This window comes from Mastigoproctus giganteus, chromosome 13 (genome assembly GCF_048544385.1).
Source record: "Mastigoproctus giganteus isolate SK-2022 chromosome 13, ASM4854438v1, whole genome shotgun sequence".
Classification (NCBI taxonomy): Eukaryota; Metazoa; Arthropoda; class Arachnida; order Uropygi; family Thelyphonidae; genus Mastigoproctus; species Mastigoproctus giganteus.
In genome coordinates, this window is record NC_143587.1 from 26,462,125 (window position 1) to 26,485,247 (window position 23,123).

The window sequence follows — 23,123 nt, forward strand, 5'->3', positions numbered from 1 at the left end:
CTTTTATGTGCAACAGTATTAAAAGCATTCCTGAAATTTATGTATATGATATTAAAATTATTTTTTGCATCCAGTACCTTGATCCTGTATCACAGTAACCAATCAGATTGGTCAGGCAAGAAAGCCCCTTGACAGTTACGTGCTGTAATGCATTATAATTGCATACTCTTTCCAAATGGTCCTGTATTAATTCTTTAATCAATGATTCCATTATTTTCCCTTGGAACAGACACAAGCTAACAAGTCTGTAATTACTTGTGTCACCTCTTGATCCCCCTTTATGAATTGGGGATATATTTGCACTTCTCCAGTCCACAGGGACCTCCCCTGAATCCAGGGATGCTCTTATGGCTAAGGGTTTCCTTACCTCCTTTGCTGCCTTCCTTAATACAGGTGACCCCCGCTTAACACTGATAATTCGTTTCGGAAAAACAGAGCGCTAAGTGAATCCATGCTAAGCGAGCACCACATTACCATACGGTAACATATGTATTTGTGAGATGCGGTCGGTGCAATAGGATATTTCCTAATCAATAATAAACAGTATTAAAAAGATGAACAAATGTCGGTCAAAATATTTAATATTCAAATATTTGTACATATAAAATATTCTGCATTACAAAATATTATAAAATATTCTGATATGTAAATTACATATCAAAATTAAACTTAAAATTCCAATTAAATCATGAATTTAACTGATCTAAATTGATTTTAATTGATTTAATTTAATCATGAAAAATGTGTTGATTTTGGGTTGTAATTTGGCCCTCTTCCTGGTAAATTAAAACCCCTTGTAGTGTTAACACCCAACAATAAAGTCAACCGATCCTTTGCCGCTTTGAAACCTGGCATGTGTTTTTTCTTCTTTCAATATGAAACTGCTTTTAGGCATTCATTTCCAAAAAAGTCCTGCTTCATCTATGTTAAAAACTCATTGAGAAGCATAACACATAATACCCCTCTTCAACAATTTTAACAAGTTCTTTTTTTGAAAGTTTTGGCTCCTTGATCTGCACTTGCAGCTTCTCCCTGTATTTTAAATCAATTCAACCAGCCCTTACTAGTCTTAAATGGTTCAACATTTTTTTTTTTTTTTAGGTCATTTGTTTTCAGATCATCATATAGGCTAGTCTCTCTCTCTCTCTCTCTCTCTCTAATAATATTTAACTTAACTGAATTCTGCATTGGATATTATATTCAATAAAATTAGTTAAAGTCTCTCCATTTCAATCCTAATAGCTGGACTAGCCCTAGTTGCTTGCAGTTGAACAGCTGTCTTCCCCACTGCTAAAATTAATTCTTTATTTTTTATAATTGTTCTTACAGTTAAACTTGCCAGTCCTAAATGATGACACACACATCCGATTGTCGTTGACTGGAATCGATTCGCTTCAAAATGACTAATTTAATTTTCAAATTCAGTCTTTTCCTTACATTTGTAGTTTTCGTACTGCATCCAGACGTTTCTTTTTCATTCTTATCCGCCATTATTAAACTCTTCAAATATGTAACTGCATTGGTTGCATTAATTTGATACACCGTTCGAGTAAACTGTCCGTTACGCATGATATCTAATACTGTACTGAGTGATGACTAGACTTCGAATAAATGCATATAACACAAATATTACAAGCAATATATTGATCATTTTTTAAAATGTTGATCTCGGAATACGTAACAAGTCACTTAATGCAATTAAATTAGCGTGCAAGAAAATTTCATTGAGTGTGGGAAACATTTTAATGCTGTTTTGCTATTCATTTTCAAGCTATTGAACCCATCAGATGAAACGTTTTCTTTAAATATGCCAAAATTGCAATCTGTACGCTGGTAAAAGAGCTTTATAGCGATTTGTGATAGCGTTATAGTCAGATATGGGTTATAATATATGAACAGCGTTATAACGAGGGCCTGCTGCATAACTGGATAGATTCCATCCGCCCCAGGTGCCTTATTTTATGTACATTCTCAACAATTTCTCCTACACTTTTCCTTTCAGTTATCACAAAGTCATTTAGATCCTCATTAAAGTTTGATAAACTTCTGGCATCCCTTTCCCTAGAGAATTCTTTGTGTGTGAATGTAGATGCAAAATACCTATTCAATTTGTTTGCAACTTGAGCAGGGTCATCAACAGTTAACCCCTAGACAAAGTGGCCCAATGTGATTATACCCTTTGCTTGCTTTGCCAGAGAATTCTCATAATCTGCCTTGCTCATAATCTAACATACTGCTGTAGAAAACATTCGTCCAGAAAATCCACAAAAGTTTTGCTATTGCGTGACTGACCAACCCACAAATTCCAGTCAACATCCCCCATTATGAGACATTCTGATTTGCAGGCCCAATCTATTTCCCTGTATAGCTATTTGGTATATTCTTCAGTTATTAAACCTATAACACACTCCTACTCTCAATTTTGTTTTCCCAGTGCTTATATTACACCAAACTACCTTAACATTTCACTAGTCACCCATGTCAACTGGATGCACTGCCTTAGATTTAATATTCTTCTTAACGAAGAGCATAAGCCCTCTACCTCTCATGCCCTGTCTGCCCTTCCTTTATACATAGTACTTCCCCCTCTTTCAAATTCAGCATCACTTATGTCTGAGTGAGACCATGTCTCCACTATTTCTACAATGTCTGCATTCAACGACTTAATCAGAACTTCAAATTCATCAAATTTATTTACCATGCTTCTAGCATTAGTGTACAAGCAAGTATACATGCACATGTGCTTATTTTTAGTTAGCCCATGTATTCATTTGTTCCATGATGACTCACAGCAGGGCCTGATATCCCATAAACCTTGCTTTCCAGGCTGCTGCATCAGAGCTAACATTAAAATTTACAATCATATTGGGGAACTCTTACTGCCCATTACTTTAAACAGATGTGGTCTGCCTATGGTTAGTAGTAAAAAAAAAAAAAAAAAAAAGGAAACATGCTTGAAGAAACAATCTTTGGCCGAAATGATCTTGCATCGAATGTCTGTTGATACTAGTCTTTAGGTTAAGCATGCCATATTTATATTTGGGCTCCATATTTTGATATAATTTCTCTAGTCATGGAAAGAAAAAAAAATAATAAAATAAAATTTCCATTCTATTTTGAAGCAAATGAAATATTACTGTAAATCATGTTCAGTATTAGAAATGTTTTTAGAATGTTTGTAACTTGCAGAACTATTTAATGTTTGTATCATGTAACATTGTTTAAATGATGGCACTAATCCTAAATTGTGGATTTAAAAGCTATACATTTAAATATTTATCACAAAAGTTTGTGGCAATTTTTTTTCCCTAGTGAATAATATTTCACAAATTATATTTTAGTTAAAGTATTCAAAAAAATGTGCATTTTATGTGAAAAAATTTCATGCTTGCTTTCACCTTCATCTCCCAATTATTTCTAGGTTAAAGATTTTGGAAAAGTTGCCAACCTAGTTGATAGCCCATTGATGGAAATTAAATATTATTCACAGGTAAACTATGCTTGCTAAATTAATTTTCCTACAGATGGTATTCAAGAAGTATTAACAGTGTTATTTTATCCAAAAGTGTCCACCCTCTCTCTCTTCTGGCTTCAGCAGAAGTTGCTCTGAGGATGCTTAAATCACCAATCTGCCAAAAAGGTCAATGGAACAGAGAGAATATTCAATGGTGAATAAGCTTAATACAAGAAAATAGACTTTTAACCCATGTGAAAAGGAGCATTTCTGATTTTAACATGTTCTAAAGAAAAATGAAACACCACTTACTACACACTACTGACTTCTATGCATGCTGGCTCAACACAATGACACAATGGATTTCCACCAAGAAATAAACTATTCTAACACTTCATTACACCACAATAAATAATTTTAATATTTTTAAAATAAAAGCTACATTAAAAATCCTTTACAAGTTCCTTGTTCATGTGCATGATGAGTAAGAACAAGGATTACAAATTTGCCTTTCTGAAACTGCTGATGCCATGTCATGTCATGTCACGTCGTAAGTGTTTAATAGTGTTTAGCATTTTCATAACCTATTATTCTCTGGGCTTGCCATGCTGTTAATCCCTACTTAATTTTATTTTTGAGAAGGCCATAAATTTCTGTGTATTACCACTGCCTATGAAATCACTACCACTCTTTTGTAATCCATATTCTGCATTATGTTATTGTTTAAACATGAAATGGAAATGATGACAAAGACATGATTTCTTTTCTTAACTGAAAATGGACACTACTGAGGAGTGTAATGTCCAGCAAAATTCATAATTCTCTCTAATAAAAAAAAAAAAAAATAGTAATATAAAAGGTGTGGTTATATTCCAAACTGGAATTTCATAATAATACAGTTAGTCTCTGATTTATGTAAGCTCGAGTTACATAACTTCGGACTCATATAAATTTTTTTTGGTAAAATTGTAAAAATTCTTTCTGTATAATTTTTAAGAGCGAAGTCAGATGAAGAAACAATAAGTACAAGTTTTTATTTTCATTCTCATATAACAAACTATGTTGGATAATAACCTGTGGAATAACTAGAATCTAGGTAAATAACTAGAGTTAATATTTCATTTTCTATTTTAAAAATTCTGAAAAAAATATTCGACACGTGTTTCAGAGACAGGCGAACTGCATCCAAACCACGTGAACTGTGCCCCATCTGCTATTTCTTCGGAGAATTACCTTGTAGCCCTTCGTCACTACACCCTTTCCTTCCTTTCTTTCTGGATTTTAGAGTCAGTTCAGTTTTGTTTGAGAACAAAGTGGGAGCATTTGTTTGCATTTTATATGTAATATTTTTTACACATGTCAGGTTATTGTGGTGAATTGAAATTCACGTTGTCCTACAATTCCCAACGATTTTGCATCAAACTTTCATCGTGTAGTGCTTGCTTCATTTGCACATTATAAGGTGTGACAGCATCTCTTGTAACTTAACCCTGTGAAGTTCTTTACAGAAAATTTCATTTTTACCACTATCATGGTGCCGCCTAAGAGAATAAGTGACAGCGGTACTAGTAAATCTACCAAGAAAAGGAAAACAATCCATTTGGATCACAAAATTAAAATAATAAGGATGTATGAAAATGGTCAAATATCGTGCAGAATTTAGATTTGTCAGTATCAATGGTGAACACAATAATAAAGGACAAAGACAAAATATGTGAAGGGATCAGCAGCAATGAGGTCAACCATAATAACCAAAGCTAGAATGGGACTAATCAGCGAGACAGAAAAGTTACTTATTGTGTGGATGGAAGAGCAGATCCAAAAACACATCCCTTTAAGCCTCATCACAGCAAAGGCTTGTGCCATTTTTGAGGATCTTAAGAAGAAGAGTGATGATACTGAAACCACCTTTGTTTAGAGTCATTGTTGGTTTGATAGATTCTGTAAGAGAAGTGGATATCATAACATTGCCATAAGTGGTGAAGCAGCAAGCACAAATGGAAAGACCAGATGGTGTCTTCTGTTACCAAAGAAATTGTAAACTTAGCCCAGGAGTTGCAGCTAGCCCTGGAGGATGAATATGTAGACGAACTTGTGGATGAACAAGGTGAATATTTAACAACAAAAGACCTAACTTGAACGCGCAAAGAGTTGAGGAGCAAGGGAAAACAGAATTCGTTGAGGAATCAGAGCAATCCAAGAAGCAGCTCAAATCAAAGGAAATGGTAGAAGCGTTTTGCAAAATTCAGGCAGGTCTCTCTGTTTGATGGAATGGATGAAAACACCAAACGTTTCTTGAAAATAGAAAGAAAAATTCAAGACTGCTTATCGTGAAATTTATGAAGAGAGAAAAAAAAAAGCAGCATACGAAACAGATGAAGATCGAAGAGTTCATAGCATGTACTACCTCCCTGACCTCTACTCAGCTTACAACACCCTGTGATTAATGTGTTTTATTAATGCTTCAGGTTCATTTTAAGTTACCTTCAGTTCCTCACCTGAAGTGTATAGACTTTGATTCATTGTGTGGTTTAGACTAATTTTCTTAAATATGTACACTTTGGTTTTGATTCCCTTATTAACGCTTATAAAGCTTACATGGCATACGAAATACATAGTTTTTGCAATACAATAATAATGTTTTTTATTCCTTTTATGTTTTATTTTCTTATGTGGCACTCCGGCTACTGCAGTGCTGTCCCCAGATAAAGTTTTTAATTGTTATGGTATATAACTTTTTTTTTTTTTTTTTTTTCATTCTTCTGAGGATATTATGTGGTTTTTGCAATTTTAGCATATCAGGGAGTAGTAACAATATTTTATTAGTGATTCCTAAGTTACGCAAAAATTGACTTACGTAAGAGGTCCTGGAATGCATCTCTTACATATATATCTTTAAACATGCTACCATCATCTCTCTTTCACATGCACACTTCTGCATGCGAGAGAGAGAGAGAGAGAGAACATTTCTTTTCACATGCATATCCTTGGGGATGTCCACTATCCAGAGAAATAAAGAGATATTTTGCTTTTTCTTTTTGACTTTCAGAAGCCCTTAGTCACTTGTTGGTTGCTTACCACCAAGGCCAGCTGGATATTTTTGGGATCCACTTGCTCCATTAATTAATGGTCAGGTGCGAGGCACATAAGTACACATGCCTTGAGTGACCGAGATTGAAGCCCATGATTGCTAAATATGGTGCTGTTTCTTGTATTCTCTCTATTTTTTGAACTCCTATGACCATGTGGTCATCCCAGAGTATAAACAGAAAATTTATTTATTTAATTATGGATACATTCTTCTTTATTTCCTTCACACACTCACACCAAATTATCAGCAGTTGTAAGCCTAATCATTGCCTTGAAAGGTATCTGCAATGATTTTATACAGAAATACCCATGAAGAAGCATTTGCTTAACTTTTCTAGTAAAGTTTTTAAAACCATAAACAGAAAAGCTGCAATAAGAGCAACATTGATGGAAATATTTTACAATCACAAGGTTCATTCAAATGACAAAGTGATTTACTTGATAAAAAAAAAAGTTTCTTATTATGGATGGTTTTACTATGATTTTAACTTCAGTGGAGCCCCTAGACAGGTTCAGCTAGAGGGCATACACCAGCCTTCAACCATTCATTATTTGAATAGATCAGTCAGAAGGTCGCTTCACGCCCTTCTGCCTTTATATCACACAAACCTGAATTATACGTTTTTATATTTTATTTATTTTTTAAATTAAAATATAAAAACACACCCCAACCTTAGATAATGTTTGATCTTGACTTTTGTTTATAGTCATACTAAAAGCCAATTTCACAGGAAACGGTGTTCACTGAAAAATGAATTTATATTCCCCTTTGTTTGAATACATATGACTCCATGGAATATATGCTTTCGATCCAGCTCTGTCACCATTTCTTCCTTATTTCCACTACACGTAGTCTTGTGATAGAAAGGTAGTCTTTCGTTTTTTGTATCTTTCCTTTCTTAATGATGAAGCCTTTACCCTATTATTATTTTCATATTTTTCAATAATTGCTTTGTTTTCTTTGATATCAGGATTTTTAAGTGCTGCTTCATACTCAAGATCTTTTCTTTTCTTCTCAGCCTTTCTGATAAGATCTTTCTCTTTTCTATTACTGATATTATTAACAACATTGCTAATAGCTGCAGAAAGTTAAAAAAATTGAATCATTGCCTTGAGACATGTAGAATTCTAAAAATTAAAAGCACTATAAATATTCTTTTATATACAGAAAAATTTAAAGACTGTAAAAAATTAAGAGTTCGTAAAAGAGTCTTTGAGACAGACCTGTCAATCACTTTGTCGTAGTATGATGCAATTAGCCCTACCTTGCAGAAAGCAAAAAAGTGTGCAGGTGAAAAAATAAAATATTCTTTTATATATATATATATATATATATATATAGATAGATAGTACGAATTAAAATCATGATAAAATATAAGGATAAAACATATCACGCTAAATATAAAATATATCACGATAAAATATAAGGATAAGGTAGACATGACTTACATGTGCAAATAAATATTAAGGAATAAAGAACCTGGTATCGTGGCATGACATGTATCACATAACATACATACATAAATAAATAAATACACCCATTACTGAGAATTGCTGAACAATAAGTCACAGGAAATTACCTTAGTCACCCATTCAAAAAAAAAAAAGGCATTTTCAGCATTATGTGAAAAACATTCCGTAACAGAAAATACCACTTAGTAATCAAAACACACTATATAAAAAATTACTATGATAAAAGTACAACACATTGATTCGAAATCAATAAATAAAATTGTTGTTGTTGTTGTTTGGTTTTTAGGAGCATTAGCAACTAAGGCCATATTGCTCCGTGAATATGCGGTGGTCATTCCCTGACCTTTCCGTATTTGGTGGTGACGGGCTCGAACCCCGGTTTAATCAAGGAGCGTGTGCTACGCACTGCTGCTCCTTCCCACCTGGCTACGGAAGCGCCTATAAATAAAATTAGTCAATGTTCAAATTTCACACTTGGTATTTTAGTGACAGGGTGCGTGCATTTTGCTTGCTGGCATGGCCATATTTTGTAATTAATAGCCGAATAATTCCTGTTCTGAGAATGACTTATGTTGTTTTATAATCACGAGAATAACTGTTAATATCCCATTCTCCAAACTGTTCACATGAATTTTATAATTTCAATTTGTTAGTTCAAAAAAAAATAAAAAGAAAGAAAAAAAAAAGCACATTTAATATTAACCAACAAAAAAAAAATAGATTTCATTAGCTTGGTGGTGAGGAATAAACATTTAAAGGAGATTCTGATTCAAAGATAATGATTAAAAGTTTAAAATATATTAAACTTTGAATATTTATAATGAAAGTAAACATTTTAACATTGTTCTGAACTTTTTTTTTAAGAATTCTATTTAAATAATATTTGATGTTACCAATTCAAATCTTTCTTACAATCCAGTCTTCTAATTAAGGATATAGTTTTCATATTAGCTTAGTTTATTTACAATGAAATAATCTAAATGCAAAGAAAGCAATCCAAAAAGTTTAAATCACATTTAAAAATTGAAGCCTACCACCTGAGTAAACTTTCTAAGCTGACTTCATTTCATATGGAACTTAGTCATATGCCTCTGTAATGCTGATCTCCACCGAAATGTTTCTCCACAAAATTTACAATGTAAAGTATTTTCTTGGTGCATCTGGTGGTGTTGTTTTAATAACCTTTTGGCCTTGAATGTTTTTCCACAAATTAGGCAGGTAAACAACTGGTCAGAATGTGAGAAAAGATGGTCCTTTAGGGAATGGTGATTCTTGTACAGTCTCTTACAAATTCCACACTGAAAACTTCCAGAAACTTCTGAAAAAGACAGTTGAGTATAGTTATAACACATGTTCACTACATAAAGTAATATTATTAAACCTATTTCTAAAATAACATAATATAGAACAACAAATTTTAAAGCAAAACAATATCAAAAAAGTGCATTAATCAGAATCAGTGGCACAATGGCATTTACTTATGAATATAAATGACATTGTAAAAATAATAAGGAGAATTAGATGCATATAATTCATTTAAACTGCTAATTGATTGATAATGATAACACTAACATGTCATATTTCGATCAGATACTTCCAAACGGTAGTTTCAAAAAGTCCAAATAATAAACATTTTATTACTTTTTTAGGGTGATATCAATTTATCAATGGGAACATGATAATTTTAATTAAAATGTTCTTATAGATGGTTAATTTCTTGCTACTGAATCATCACAATGGTGATTCAATAACAAGAAATTACGGATGTTTTATATTTTTAATTTATTGCATGAATTCACTCAAACCAAACTATCTAAAAATTAGCAGCTGCATATTTTTTTTTATTAAAATGGCACATAATGTAATCAAAAATTTCTAATTTAAATGAAAAACAAAAATAAAATAAATTGTAATCTATTTCATTATTCACCCTAAAAATTAATTTCAGATAGGGAAAAAGAAAACAAAAATAATTCTGAAGAAAAAAAACAAGAAAAAAAAAACAAAATCGGCGAACATCATCCTTTTATTTGCATTAAATGGAATCAAATGCTTGTTCAATTATTCTGAATTTAGCATTATATCACATAAATTAGTCAAATAGCAAAATTCATTCAGGAAACTACAACTTTATGGAAACACCTAAATATAACGATAATAATAATAATAATTAGGGGACTCCACCTCCTGCTCACTTTGGTCGCCAACGCTTTTCTAAGTAATATGTAAAGGTGTGGCGGAGTAAGTCAAACCTTTTCTATGTAAAAGACACACCTGTCAAAATGCACTGGTCAATATCTAATCAGAAAATGGCCTATGTCATTATTTATCTGTGCATTTGTAGTGCACAGATAAATAACACTATGTAATTTTTTACCTGCATTTAAATAGGTCGCTTAGATTTTCAATGCTTGATAAAAATTCAGATCTCGGGTATCACTACATACTTAGACTAAAAGCCAGGAAGAAGGCAGTGATTGGCAAGTGCCACTCACTGTTTAGCCCTGCCCACTTTCCTCCTAGGTTGGCATGCCTAGGGTGTTTATCCCCCCCCAACTTGGTGCTGTTTTAAAATCGGGAACTCATTTTCTGATTTTCAAAAGGTGGAATGGGGGATAAATACCCTACCTAAGCTGAGCAGCCCCCCAACCCCTCTTCGACAAAACAAAACTATCAGAAACAAAACGCATTCACAATAATCACCCAAGCACAGAACTTGACTGTACAATCACTCTGTACTATGACCGGAGACAAGTGGTATCCAAATAATAGATTTTAGCCTAAGGCCTTTTGCTTCACGTTCCATAATGCATGAGGAATATTGTTGCATCTGAAAGAGCAGGACTAAAATATTTCATTGAAATATTTACAAACTATACAAATATTTAAAATACTGTATTTACAAAATGCTAATTTCACAAATACACAATATTCATTAATATACAAAAAATATTATGATGAAATATCAAATGGTAGACAGTGAAGTAATAAGGTAGACAGTGAAGTAAGACATAAGGTTGGTGGACAGTATTGAGGCAGTTGTCAATAATTAATTGCATTTGTAGTGAGATAATTGCCTCGCCCTCGTAATTCCCATTGGCTCGAATAAATATCACCAGGAGAAAAACTTTTTTAACATATAGAGAGAGAGATAATAATAATGATTTGGCAAGAAAGGGAGGAGACATAACTTCATTATGTACAGAAAGCAGCTTCACAAGAAAGAAAAGTTCAAAAATGCAATAAAATGGCAGAAATTCAAAACTACATTATATGTGCATGTATGCAATTAATTTATTTCAAAGATTTCACTTAATAGGTGGAAATAAGTCCTATATAAATACCAACAATTCATAGTGAGAGATTCAATAAAAATTAAATTCAAATTATTTTGTGTATTCTATGTGTTATCATGCATCCAAATTGAAAATTTGCATATATGATAACACATAGAATTCACCTAATCTATAAAAATAACAGTTATAACAGTTATAACAGTTTTACAATCTATAAAAATAACAGTTATAAATGAACAGTTATTTTAGTATTTGTGTGTGGAGTGCTTCAGAGTAAGTAAAAAAATTCATATAAACATTTGTCCAGAAATAAATGCTTTGCTCTAAGTTACAGCTCTTTTTTATATTTGCAAAGTAATAAGAAAAAACACTAAAAAATTTTAAAATTGTGATCAAACCCTCTCTAAATTAACAGAGAAGTTCTGAATAATCATAGGAACAGTTTGAGCATGATGGTGAACCACCCATTTCAACGTGGTTGTTTGTAACTATCTGATTGTGATGAACCAAGAGAAATTTACTGGGAATGATGGCAAGGCCAGTATGGTATACTAGCCCAAATCCACAATTTTAGGCACATAAGCACTTATTGTCGTCATCACCACCATTGTTCATCCACACTCAAATCTCAGCAGACGGATTTTTGTGAAATTTTATGTTTTATTCTTATAGAAAAATTTATTGAGCCATCCCAATTTTTTTATAAAATTGGGCAAACAGAAATCCAGCAATAATTTTTTCTTTCTTCCATACAATTTGTATGGAAAAAAGTAATTCACAGATTAAATGTAGTTTTAATGCAGTAATTAACTTTAGATAGCTGATGCATGCTTCATGTGTACTGTCATATAAGACTTGTGAAAATGGTATTGCTTGTAAAGAGATACATTTTGAGAAGACACTCAAAAATAGATATATTTTTAGAATTTCTTCTCTAAAGTATATATAAAAAGAGAAGGGACTTTAAAAAAATCAGAGAAGAGCAATATATATAACTACACAGCTAAGATAACTATAATAACTATATTTACCTTTCACTTCAGTTAATCAAGAAAAAAAAAAAAAAAAGGAAAAAAAAATCAATTAATTAAAAAAAAAAATGTGCCCGAAATGTAACAAACTGCATACATTACCTAGCTTGTAATGGAAGCATGTTAACAGATGTTTAGACATTACTTAATAAGAAAAAGTTCAATCGATATCACACTTTCAGCATAGGTTTCATTGGTCACTGGAAAACTTTTAAGATCATAGCTGCCCCCAAACAAAGAAGTCTTTCATACACATGAAAGTATATTTCACATATTACTCTAGAACTAAAAGTCAGATCAAGGAAAACTTTTAAACCTACATTCTATTGGTCCTTGGGAAAACTTCATTTCCAGTTATTATTTTACAGCACTCATTCCCACCACATACAAAAATCAGCATAAATGAAAGTGTGTTTTCACATTAATTGACAAGAATCAGCTGGGATGGTTCTATTCTCAAAGTTCAAATCTTTTTCATTCTCCACTACCCTGAGGAATATACCACACAGTTGGTATATTCCTCTGAGGTTATTGCACATTAAAATCCAATGGATTATCCAGTATTAAAATCCAGTCGAACTTACTGTAGTAAAAGATCGTGCTTCAGTTTGACTGAAATACATTAGTACTTCAGTCAAACTGATGCATGATCAAAAGAAATATCACAAAAGGAGAGGCTTCAACATGGTATGAGAAGCAATCCCGAACATGTGTGAGTAGCACTGTGCTGACTTTAATACCAGCGGCAGCTTCATGGATGCGATTCAAGGAGTCATTTCAGTTGTTAACCTCTGTGGAATAAACAATTTGTTTCATGTGACCCCACACATTAAAATCCAATGGATTATCATGAAGAGAGTGTGCAGTCAAGAAATGGGATCTCCAAGATTGATTGAATGATTCCAGTAACGATCATTTTAGAATGTTATTACTTGTTGATTCCAGTACAACAGAGTACCTCTGCACACTGTTGTGCTGAAACCACATATTGGCATGTATACTTAAATGAACACCTTCCAGAAGTGTTGGCAGTGTCCTTTGCAAAAAATAAGTAATGAACAGTGTTTAGGTTCCACAGTAATTGAGGGAATGGAGTACAGTGAAAGAGCAACAAGACTGAGGCCGGTCCTGATAAATAACATTCAGTGTTAGTTTAACTTCTGTTCCAGGAAAAATAATGGAGTCGCCGTTAAAGAAGCATTGCAGGATCATCTTGTCAAGACCGCAGTTACAATTCAGACACAGCACAGGCTTGTTAAGAGGAATTCTTGTCTAACCAATTTCATTGGATACCACGATATGGTCACAAGGGAACTGGATGTAAAAAAAAAAAAAAAAAAATTTGATATCATATACTTGGATTTCAGGAAAGCTTTTGCTCATGGAAGACTACTGAACAAATTGGAGCACTATGGCATTAAGGGCAAATTGCTACTATGGATAAAGGGATGGTTGAATGGGAGAAGGCAGAGAGTGGTTATCAATGGACACTGCTCTTCGTGGACTAACGATATTAGTGGACTTCCCCAAGATTCAGTGTTGGGCCCATTGTTGTTTTCTAAATTTATTAATGATCTTGATGAAAGAATATCAGGTTTATTAGGTAGGAAGCAAACTCATGATGAATCAAGTTCTCCTACAATGCTGGCCAAAATATTGAGGCTAAACCCCACTTGGAAATGGGACTGCTTAATGGGGTGATGATTTTCCACTGATCATGTATGGAGATTGTTCATGTTAAATAGCCTATCTCATGTAAATGTTGCCTTGTTGGTCCACAGGATACTGGCAAGAAAGTCAGGGCTGTTATTAATACAATTTCATACACAAAACTGCTCAAATACAAGTGAATGTCCTGCCAGCATGCCTGAACTTTATGCATATGATATACATACAGCCCACATTCACACAGCGTGATCCAAATGAGAGTTTTAGGATGACTCGTTCTTGCAGCAACACTGGCACCTCCGTAGCCAGGTGGGCAGGATGAGGAAAGTCATGGAATGACCACCACATATCCCCTGGGCAATTGGCCTTAGTTGCTAAAGCGCCTAAACACCAAATAATAACAACAAAAGCAGCAGCAACATTTTGTATGCTGGTGGAGAGATCTAATGTCATGATATCTAACACCTCTTCCTCTGCTTGCATAGAATATCGGGACCGGCCTCAGTCTTGTTGCTTTTTTACTGTGGACATTGACAAGCAAATGCCAATTAGGGTGTTGTGTTATTGGAAAATGACATTTTCCAACTGATATTCAGTGGCTGCAGCTCCAGCATTTCTTTCACATTGCCATACACAAAGTGAATGTCAGCATATTCTGCTAACATTAATGCTCTTCTACTTGACATATATGTAAAGAAGTTCGTGTACCACGAACTTCTTTACATATATGTCAAGTAGAAGAGCATTAATTTACGTTTTCACCAGGCATTTTATAAAAAAATACAGTATAAAAATTTAAATAACATTTTGTGCAACAATCAGAACTGAACCTCACTTTGTGATGTTTGCAAAACACTAAAAGTGGGAATGATTTTCCTTACAGACTAATAGATTAACAGAAACTGCAGGAAGAGGTGAAAGTGGTTCTCTCAAAGCTTCTATTGAAATGAGCAGCGTTCTGGAAACAAGTTGCTGCGGATTTCAAGAACAGCTGAGAGACATTATTAGCATTAGTAGAGGCATTTGATGCAAGAAAGCAAGCTTATGCAGCATCAGCCAAAAAAAAAAAAAAAAACCCACTTCCACTTCACCCCTCTGTTCGTTCAAAATACCTGTCCAGCTGAGCCTTAAACTTATTTAGGCTATCAACCTCCACCACAAGGGATGGAAGTCTGTTCCACCAACTAACCACCCGCTGGCTAAAGGCAAATTTCCGCACGTCTATCCTACATCTGTCTTTCCTCAATTTGAATTTATGCCCTCTCAGGTGATTTTTCTGAGCTAGACGAAGAATCCCATCAGCATTGAGAATGCTCAAACCATTCAAGGCTTTATACACCTCTATCAGATCACCTTGCCGGTGCCTAGTCTCCAGACACTGTAATTTGCAAAACTTAAGCCTTTCTTCGTAAGAGCACCCCTTTGTTCCATTCACTAATCTTGTTGCCCTTTTCTGTACTCGTTCCAGCAGCTCTACATCCTTCTTGAAATGAGGCCTCCAGACCTGTATACAGTACTCTAGGTGTGGCCTGACCATTGCCTTATACAATGGAATAATCACCTCCTTATCCCTGCTGGAAAAATTCCTGTATATCATTGACAATACTCCATGAGCTACTCTTGCAGCCCGTCTGCACTGTTCAGAGAACTTCATATCTGCCTGCACAATCACCACCAAGTCCCTTTCATTCTCTACCACTGTCAGTGTAGTACCACAGAGTTGATACGTTGCTCTGGGGTTGCTGTTTCCCATGTGTAGTACTTTACATTTGTCAATGTTAAACTTCATTTGCCACCGCTCAGCCCATCTGCTCAACCTTTCCAGATCCTGTTGCAGCAGCATAGTGTCAGTAGTGTCCTTGACAACCCTGCCAACCTTTGTATCATCTGCAAACTTGGACATTAAGCTTGATATACCATCATCAATATCATTTATAAATACAGAAAACAATAATGGACCCAACACTGAGCCCTGAGGGACTCCACTAATAACATTAGTCCACGATGAGCAGCGTCCATTGATTACCACTCTCTGTCTTCTCCCCCTCAACCACCCCTTTATCCATAGCAGCAATTTGCCTCCAATGTCACACTGCTCCAATTTGTGTAGCAGTCTTCCATGTGCAACAGTATCAAAAGCCTTTCTAAGATCCAAGTATATAATATCAAAGTTATTCCCTGCATCCAGTTCTTTTGTGACTGCATCATAGTATCCAATCAAGTTGGTCAGGCAAGACTTCCCCTTAACAAAACCATACTGTGTCTGAGCTATAACTGAAGTCTTGTCTAAATGATCCTGCAGTGCTTCTTTAACCAGTGCCTCCATTAATTTTCCTGGAACAGAAGTTAAGCTCACAGGTCTATAATTACTTGTGTCAGCCTTTGATCCTCCTTTGTGAATTGGGGTCACATTTGCACATTTCCAGTCCATGGGTACCTCCCCTGAGTCCAAGGAAGCTCTCATAATTATGGCTAAGGGTTTGCTTACTTCCTTTGCTGCCTCCTTTAATATAACTGGATAGATCCCATCCACCCCGGGTGCCTTTCTTGTGTTTATCTTCAACAGTTTCTCCTCCACTTTACTCCCAGTTATTTCAAGATTCTGTAGCTTACTGCTAGAGTTGAATACACCTCTGGCATTCCCCTTGCTGAATAACTCCTCATGTGTGAATGTCGATGCAAAATATTCATTTAGTTTGTTAGTTACCTGAGCAGGATCATCAACAGTTGACCCATCAATATCAAGTGGACCAATCTGATTCATCCCCTTCCTTCTAGAGTTTACATAAGTAAAGAACTCTTTGCTGTTTTTCTTTGCATCCCTTGCCAAGGATTTCTCGCAATCTGCCATTGCCTGCCTAACCTCCTAATAATTTAACTTCGTCATCAAGGGTCAGCAGTTAAAACCAATGGAAATATAGCAATAAGCAAGGCTTTTGTTTCTTATATGAAATATACATAGCAAGCAGTGGCGTAGCTACCATGCAGGCAGGAAGGCAATTGCCACAGAGACTGGGCCCTTTAGAGGCCAGGTGTCTTTGGCTGCCTCCTCTTTTTGCAATTTTCATTAATTAAATAGGGGCACAAACATGTTCTTTGCCTGCGGGCCTGAAAAAGGGTAGCTACGCTACTGGTAGAAAGCTGACATATTTCATAGCCGAACAAACAGACCAACAAGGAATGGAATGGAATGAAAATAAGATCAAATCTCAAATAAAAATTAAAATTAAAAATTAAGATAAATGTATATAAAAAGAAATAAAATAGAATAGCAAGCCACCCAAGAGGAATTTAAAATTTACTGCTTCTACAGGGATGGGATACACTTAAATAGAAAGGGTGCGAGAATATTTGCTGATGATATCGAGGTAGTGTTAGGTGGGTCAGAAAACTGCTACCTTGGTGGGGGGAAACAAGGACTAATAGATTAACAGTAACCACTGGCAGAGGTGAAAGTGATTCTTGCACTGCTTCTATTGGAATGAGCAGAAGCCTGAAAAACAAGATGCAGGGTATTTCAGAGACTGATGGGAGTCACTGCGGTACAAGTAAACACATGGGTTGTGTTAGGGTAGCTAAGAATAGGAACAGGTGCATGTATACTTGCATGTACACCAATGCTAGGAGTTTGGTGAATAAATTTGATGAATTTGAGGTATTGCTCAGAACATCAAAGGCAGATATTGTTGGGATATCAGAGATGTGGTGGTACACAGATATAAGGAATGCAGAACTGGAATTTGGGAAGTACAATGTGTACAGGAAGGATGGACAAGATAGGAAGGGAGGAGGGGTTATACTATTAGTTAAGAAACACATAAAATCCAAGGAAGTGAAGCCAGTCGACATCGCTGGAAAGTGCAAGGTTGAATCAGTTTGGTGTGACATAAGCATTGGGAGATCAAAACTGAGAGTAGGAGTGTGTTATAGGCCTAATGACGCTGATGAGTATAATAAGGAACTGTACAGAGAAATAGGATGGGCCAGTATATCAGAGAGTCTTATAATGGGGGAATTTTAATTTCCCAGATATTGACTGGAATTTGTGGGTTGGTCACTCACACACTAGCAAGACTTTTGTGGATTTATTGGATGATTGTTTTCTACATCAGCACGTTCAGGAGGCAAGTAGAGGGGGCAATACTCTTGATCTGATTATCAGTAGTGATTCTTCATGCATTAAGAATCTGCAGATAAAGGAACCACTAGGTGGCAGTGATCACAGTGTGCTGAAGTGGGATTTAATCAAAGAGGTAACTACCATCAGGGGAAAAGGGAAGGGTTTTTTCTTTCGTAAAGGTGACTACAGTGGTCTGAGACAGTATTTAAATTCTATACGGTGTGACTACCTGATGATGTTACCAAAAGCAAATTCAAAATGGGACGCATTCAAAGAATTTATCTTGGAAGCTACTAGGCTTTACATACCAACTAAGAAATATTGTTCAAGGTTTATGCCTAAATGGATGTCAGATGAACTAATGAGACACGTGGCAGAGAAGAAAAATGCATGGGATACATATAAATTAATGGTTGACATGGAAGCCTATGACAGATATAAGCTGGCCTGTAACCAAGTCACAAAGGAGATTGGGCAGGCAGATTATGAGAAATCCTTGGCAAAGGATGCAAAGAAAAACAGAAAAGAGTTCAATACCTATGTAAACTCTAGAAAGAAAGGGATGAATCAGATTGGTCCATTGGATATTGATGGTTCAACTGTTGATGATCCTGCTCAGATGGCTAACAAACTAAATGAGTATTTTGCATCTACATTCACCCATGAGGAATTATTCAGGGAGGGGAATGCCAGAGGTCAGTTAAACTCTGGCAGTGAGCTGGATGATTTTGTAATAACTGAGAGTAAAGTGGAAGAGAAATTGTTGAAGATAAACATAAAAAAGGCACCAGGGGTGGATGGGATCCATCCAGTTATATTAAAGGAGGCAGCAAAGAAAGTATGCAAACCCTTAGCCATAATTATGAGAGCTTCTTTGGACTCAGGGAGATACGCATGAACTGGAGATGGGCAAATGTGACCACAATTCACAAAGGAAGATCAACGGGCAACACAAGTAATTATAGACCTGTTATTTTAACTTCTGTTCCAGGAAAATTAATGGAGTCACTGGTTAAAGAAGCATTGCATGATCATCTAGACAAAACTTCAGTTATAGCTCGGACACAGCATGGTTTTGTTAAGGGAAAGTCTTGCCTGACCAATCTGATTGGATACTATGATGTGGTCACAAAGGAACTGGATCCAGGGAAAAACTTTGATATCATATATTTGGATCTTAGAAATGCTTTTGATACTGTTGCACATGGAAGACTGCTGCACGAATTGGATTAGCATGGCATTGGAGGCAAATTGCTGCTATGGATAAAGGGATGGTTGAATGGGAGAAGACGGAGTGTTAATCAATGGACACTGCTCTTCGTGGCCTAATGTTATTAGTGGAGTCCTCAGGGTTCAGTATTGGGTCCATTGTTGTTTTCTGTATTTATAATTGATATTGATGATGGTATATCAAGCTTAATGTCCAAGTTTACAGACGACACGAAGGTTGGCATGGTTGTTAAGGACTATAATGACAGTACGCTGCTGCAACAGGATCTAGAAAAGTTGAGCAGATGGGCTGAGAGGTGGCAAATGAAGTTTAACATTGACAAATGTAAAGTACTACACATGAGAAGCAGCAACCCCAGAATGGCGCCTCCGTAGCCAGGTGGGAAGGAGCAGCAGTGCGTAGCACATGTTTCTTGATTAGACCGGGGTTCGAGCCCGTCACCACCAAATACGGAGGATGCGGAAAGGTCAGGAAATGACCACCGCATATCCCGGAGCAATATGGCCTTAGTTGCTAATGCTCCTAAAAAACCAAAATAACAATAACAAGCAACCCCAGAAGGACGTATCAACTCTCTGGTACAACACTGACTGTGGTAGAGAACGAAAAGGACCTGAGGGTAATTGTGCAGGCAGATACGAAGTTTTCTGAGCAGTGCAGATGGTCTGCAAGAGTAGCTCATAGTGTCTTGTCAATGATAGAGAGGAATTTTTCTAGCAGGGATAAGGAGGTGATTATCCCCTTATATAAGGCAATGGTCAGGCCACAACTTGAGTACTGCATACATGTCTGGAGGCCTCATTTTAAGAAGGATATACAGCTGTTGGAACGAGTACAGAGAAGGGTATTAGCATTAGCATTAGTAGAGGCATATGATGCAAGAAAGCAAGCTTATTCAGCATCAGCCAAAAAAAAAAAAAAAAACCCCTCTCCCATTTCACCCCCCCGTTCGTTCGAAATACCTGCCCAGTTGAGCTTTAAATTTGTTTAGGCTATCAACTTCAACAACAAGTGATGGAAGTCGGTTCCACCAACCAACCACCCGCTGGCCAGAGGCAAATTTCCGCACATCTATCCGACATCCGTCCTTCCTCAATTTGAATTTATGCCCTCTGAGGTGATTATTCTGAGAAAGATGAAGAATCCCATTGGCATTGAGCATGCTCAAACCATTCAAAGCCTCATACACCTCTATCAGATCACCTCGCCGGTGCCTAGTCTCCAGACTCTGTAATTTGGAAAACTTAAGCCTTTCTTCGTAAGAGCAACCCTTTTGTTCCATTTACTAATCTTGTTACCCTTCTCTGTACCCGTTCCAGCAGCTCTACATCCTTCTTGAAATGAGGCCTCCAGACCTGTATACAGTACTCAAGATGTGGCCTAACCATTGCCTTATACAAGGGAATAATCACCTCCTTATCCCTGCTAGAAAAATTCCTGTATATCATTGACAAGACACCATGAGCTACTCTTGCAGCTCGTCTGCACTGCTCAGAGAATTTCATATCTGCCTGCACAATTACCCCCAGGTCCTTTTCATTCTCCACCACTGTCAGTGTAGTACCGCAGAGTTGATACATTGCTCTGGGGTTACTGTTACCCATATGTAGTACTTTACATTTGTCAATGTTAAACTTCATTTGCCACCTCTCAGCCCATCTGTTCAACCTTTCCAGATCCTGTTGCAGCAGCATAGCGTCAGTAGTGTCCTTGACGACCCTGCCAACCTTTGTATCATCTGCAAACTTGGACATTAAACTTGATATCCCATCATCAATATCATTCATAAACACCGAAAACAACAACGGACCCAACACTGAACCTTGAGGAACTCCACTAATAACATTAGTCCACGTTGAGCAGTGTCCATTGATTACCACTCTCTGTCTTCTGCCACTCAACCATCCCCTTATCCATAGCAGCAATTTGCCTCCAATGCCACACTGCTCCAATTTGTGCAGCAGTCTTCCATGTGCAACAGTATCAAAAGCCTTTCTAAGATCCAAATATATAATATCAAAGTTATTCCCTGCATCCAGTTCTTTTGTGACTACATCATAGTATCCAATCAAATTGGTCAGGCAAGACCTGCCCTTAACAAAACCATGCTGCGTCTGAGCTATAACTGAATTCTTGTCTAGATGATCCTGCAGTGCTTCTTTAACCAGTGCCTCCATTAATTTACCTGGAACAGAAGTTAAACTAACAGGTCTATAATTACTTGTGTCAGCCTTTGATCCTCCTTTGTGAATTGGGGTTACATTTGCACATCTCCAGTCTATGGGTACCTCCCCTGAGTCCAAAGAAGCTCTCATAATTATGGCTAGGGGTTTGCATACTTCCTTTGCTGCCTCCTTTAATATAACTGGATAGATCCCATCCACCCCAGGTGCCTTTTTTATGTTTATCCTCAACAATCTCTCCTCCACTTTCCTCTCAGTTATTACAAAATCATCCAGCTCACTGCCAATGTTTACTTTACCTACATCATTCTCCTTCCTGAATAACTCCTCATGCGTGAATGTAGATGCAAAATACTCGTTTAGATTGTTAGCCACCTGAGCAGGATCCTCAACTGTTGAACCATCAATATCCAGTGGACCAATCTGATTCATCCCTTTCCTTCTCGAGTTCAAGTATGTAAAGAACTCCTTTCTGTTTTTCTTTGCATCCTTTGCCAAGGATTTTTCGTAGTCTGCCTTTGCCTGCCTAAGCTCCTTTGTGACTTGGTTACAGACCAACTTATATCTATCATAGGCTTCCATGTCACCCATTAATTTGTATGTATCCCATGCATTTTTCTTCTCTGCCACATGTCTCATTAGTCCATCTGACAACCATTTAGGCCTAAACCTTGAACAATATTTCTTAGTTGGTATGTAAAGCCTGGTAGCCACCAAGATTAGTTCCTTGAATGCTTCCCATTTTGAGTTTGCTGTTGGTAACATCATCAGTTGGTCCCACTGAATAGAATTTAAATACTGTCTCAGACCATCATAGTCGCCTTTACGAAAACAAAAACCCTTCCCTTTACCTCTGATGGTAGTTACCTCCTTGAGTAAATCCCACTTCAACACACTGTGATCACTGCCACCTAGTGGTTCATTTATCTGCAGGTTCTTAATGCATGAAGAATAACAAGCATGAAGGGTAACAAGATTAGTGAATGGAACAAAGGGTTGCTCTTAGGAAGAAAGGCTTAAATTTTACAAATTACAGTGTCTGGAGACCAGGAACTTGCGAGGTGATCTGATTGAGGTGTATAAGGCCTTGAATGGTTTGAGCATGCGCAATGCTGATGGAATTCTTCCTCTTGCTCAGAATAATCATTTGAGAGAATGCATGAATTCAAATTGCAGGTTAGATGTGCGGAAGATTGCTTTAGCCAGCAGGTGGTTGGTTGCTGGAACAGACTTCCATCCTTTGTTGTGGAAGTTGACAGCCTAAATAAATTTAAGGCTGCTGGACAGGTACTTGGAGCGAACTGAGGAGTAAAATGGGAGCAGTTTTTTTTTTTTTTTTTTTGGCAGTTGCTTCATAAGCTTGCTTTCTTGCATCATATGCCTCGACTAAGGCTAATGCTAAAATGCCACAATTTCTCTGATGAAAAAAGGCTGAAGTTCTGAAAAATGCAGCTTTCGAGACTAGGCACCTGTGAGGCAATCTGACTGAGGGGTATAAGGCCTTGAATGGATTGAGCAGGCTTAATGCTGAGGGGAATCTTCCTCTTGCTCAGAATTACAAACCTGAGGGGGCATAG

General features: G+C 36.3%; 1 protein-coding gene across 2 annotated transcripts in view; it reads right to left on the reverse strand.

Annotated features, from left to right (window-relative positions):
* Tao (Serine/threonine-protein kinase Tao) overlaps positions 1 to 23,123 on the reverse strand; it is a 205,309-nt gene that overhangs the window by 96,860 nt on the left and 85,326 nt on the right. The window contains exon 2 of one of the 2 annotated variants that reach the window (XM_090387813.1): positions 9,055 to 9,335. The gene's annotated coding sequence lies outside the window, so the exon portion shown is untranslated. Of the gene's footprint in view, positions 1 to 9,051; positions 9,336 to 23,123 lie in introns of both variants that reach the window. The other variant, XM_090387814.1, reaches the window with a different exon arrangement.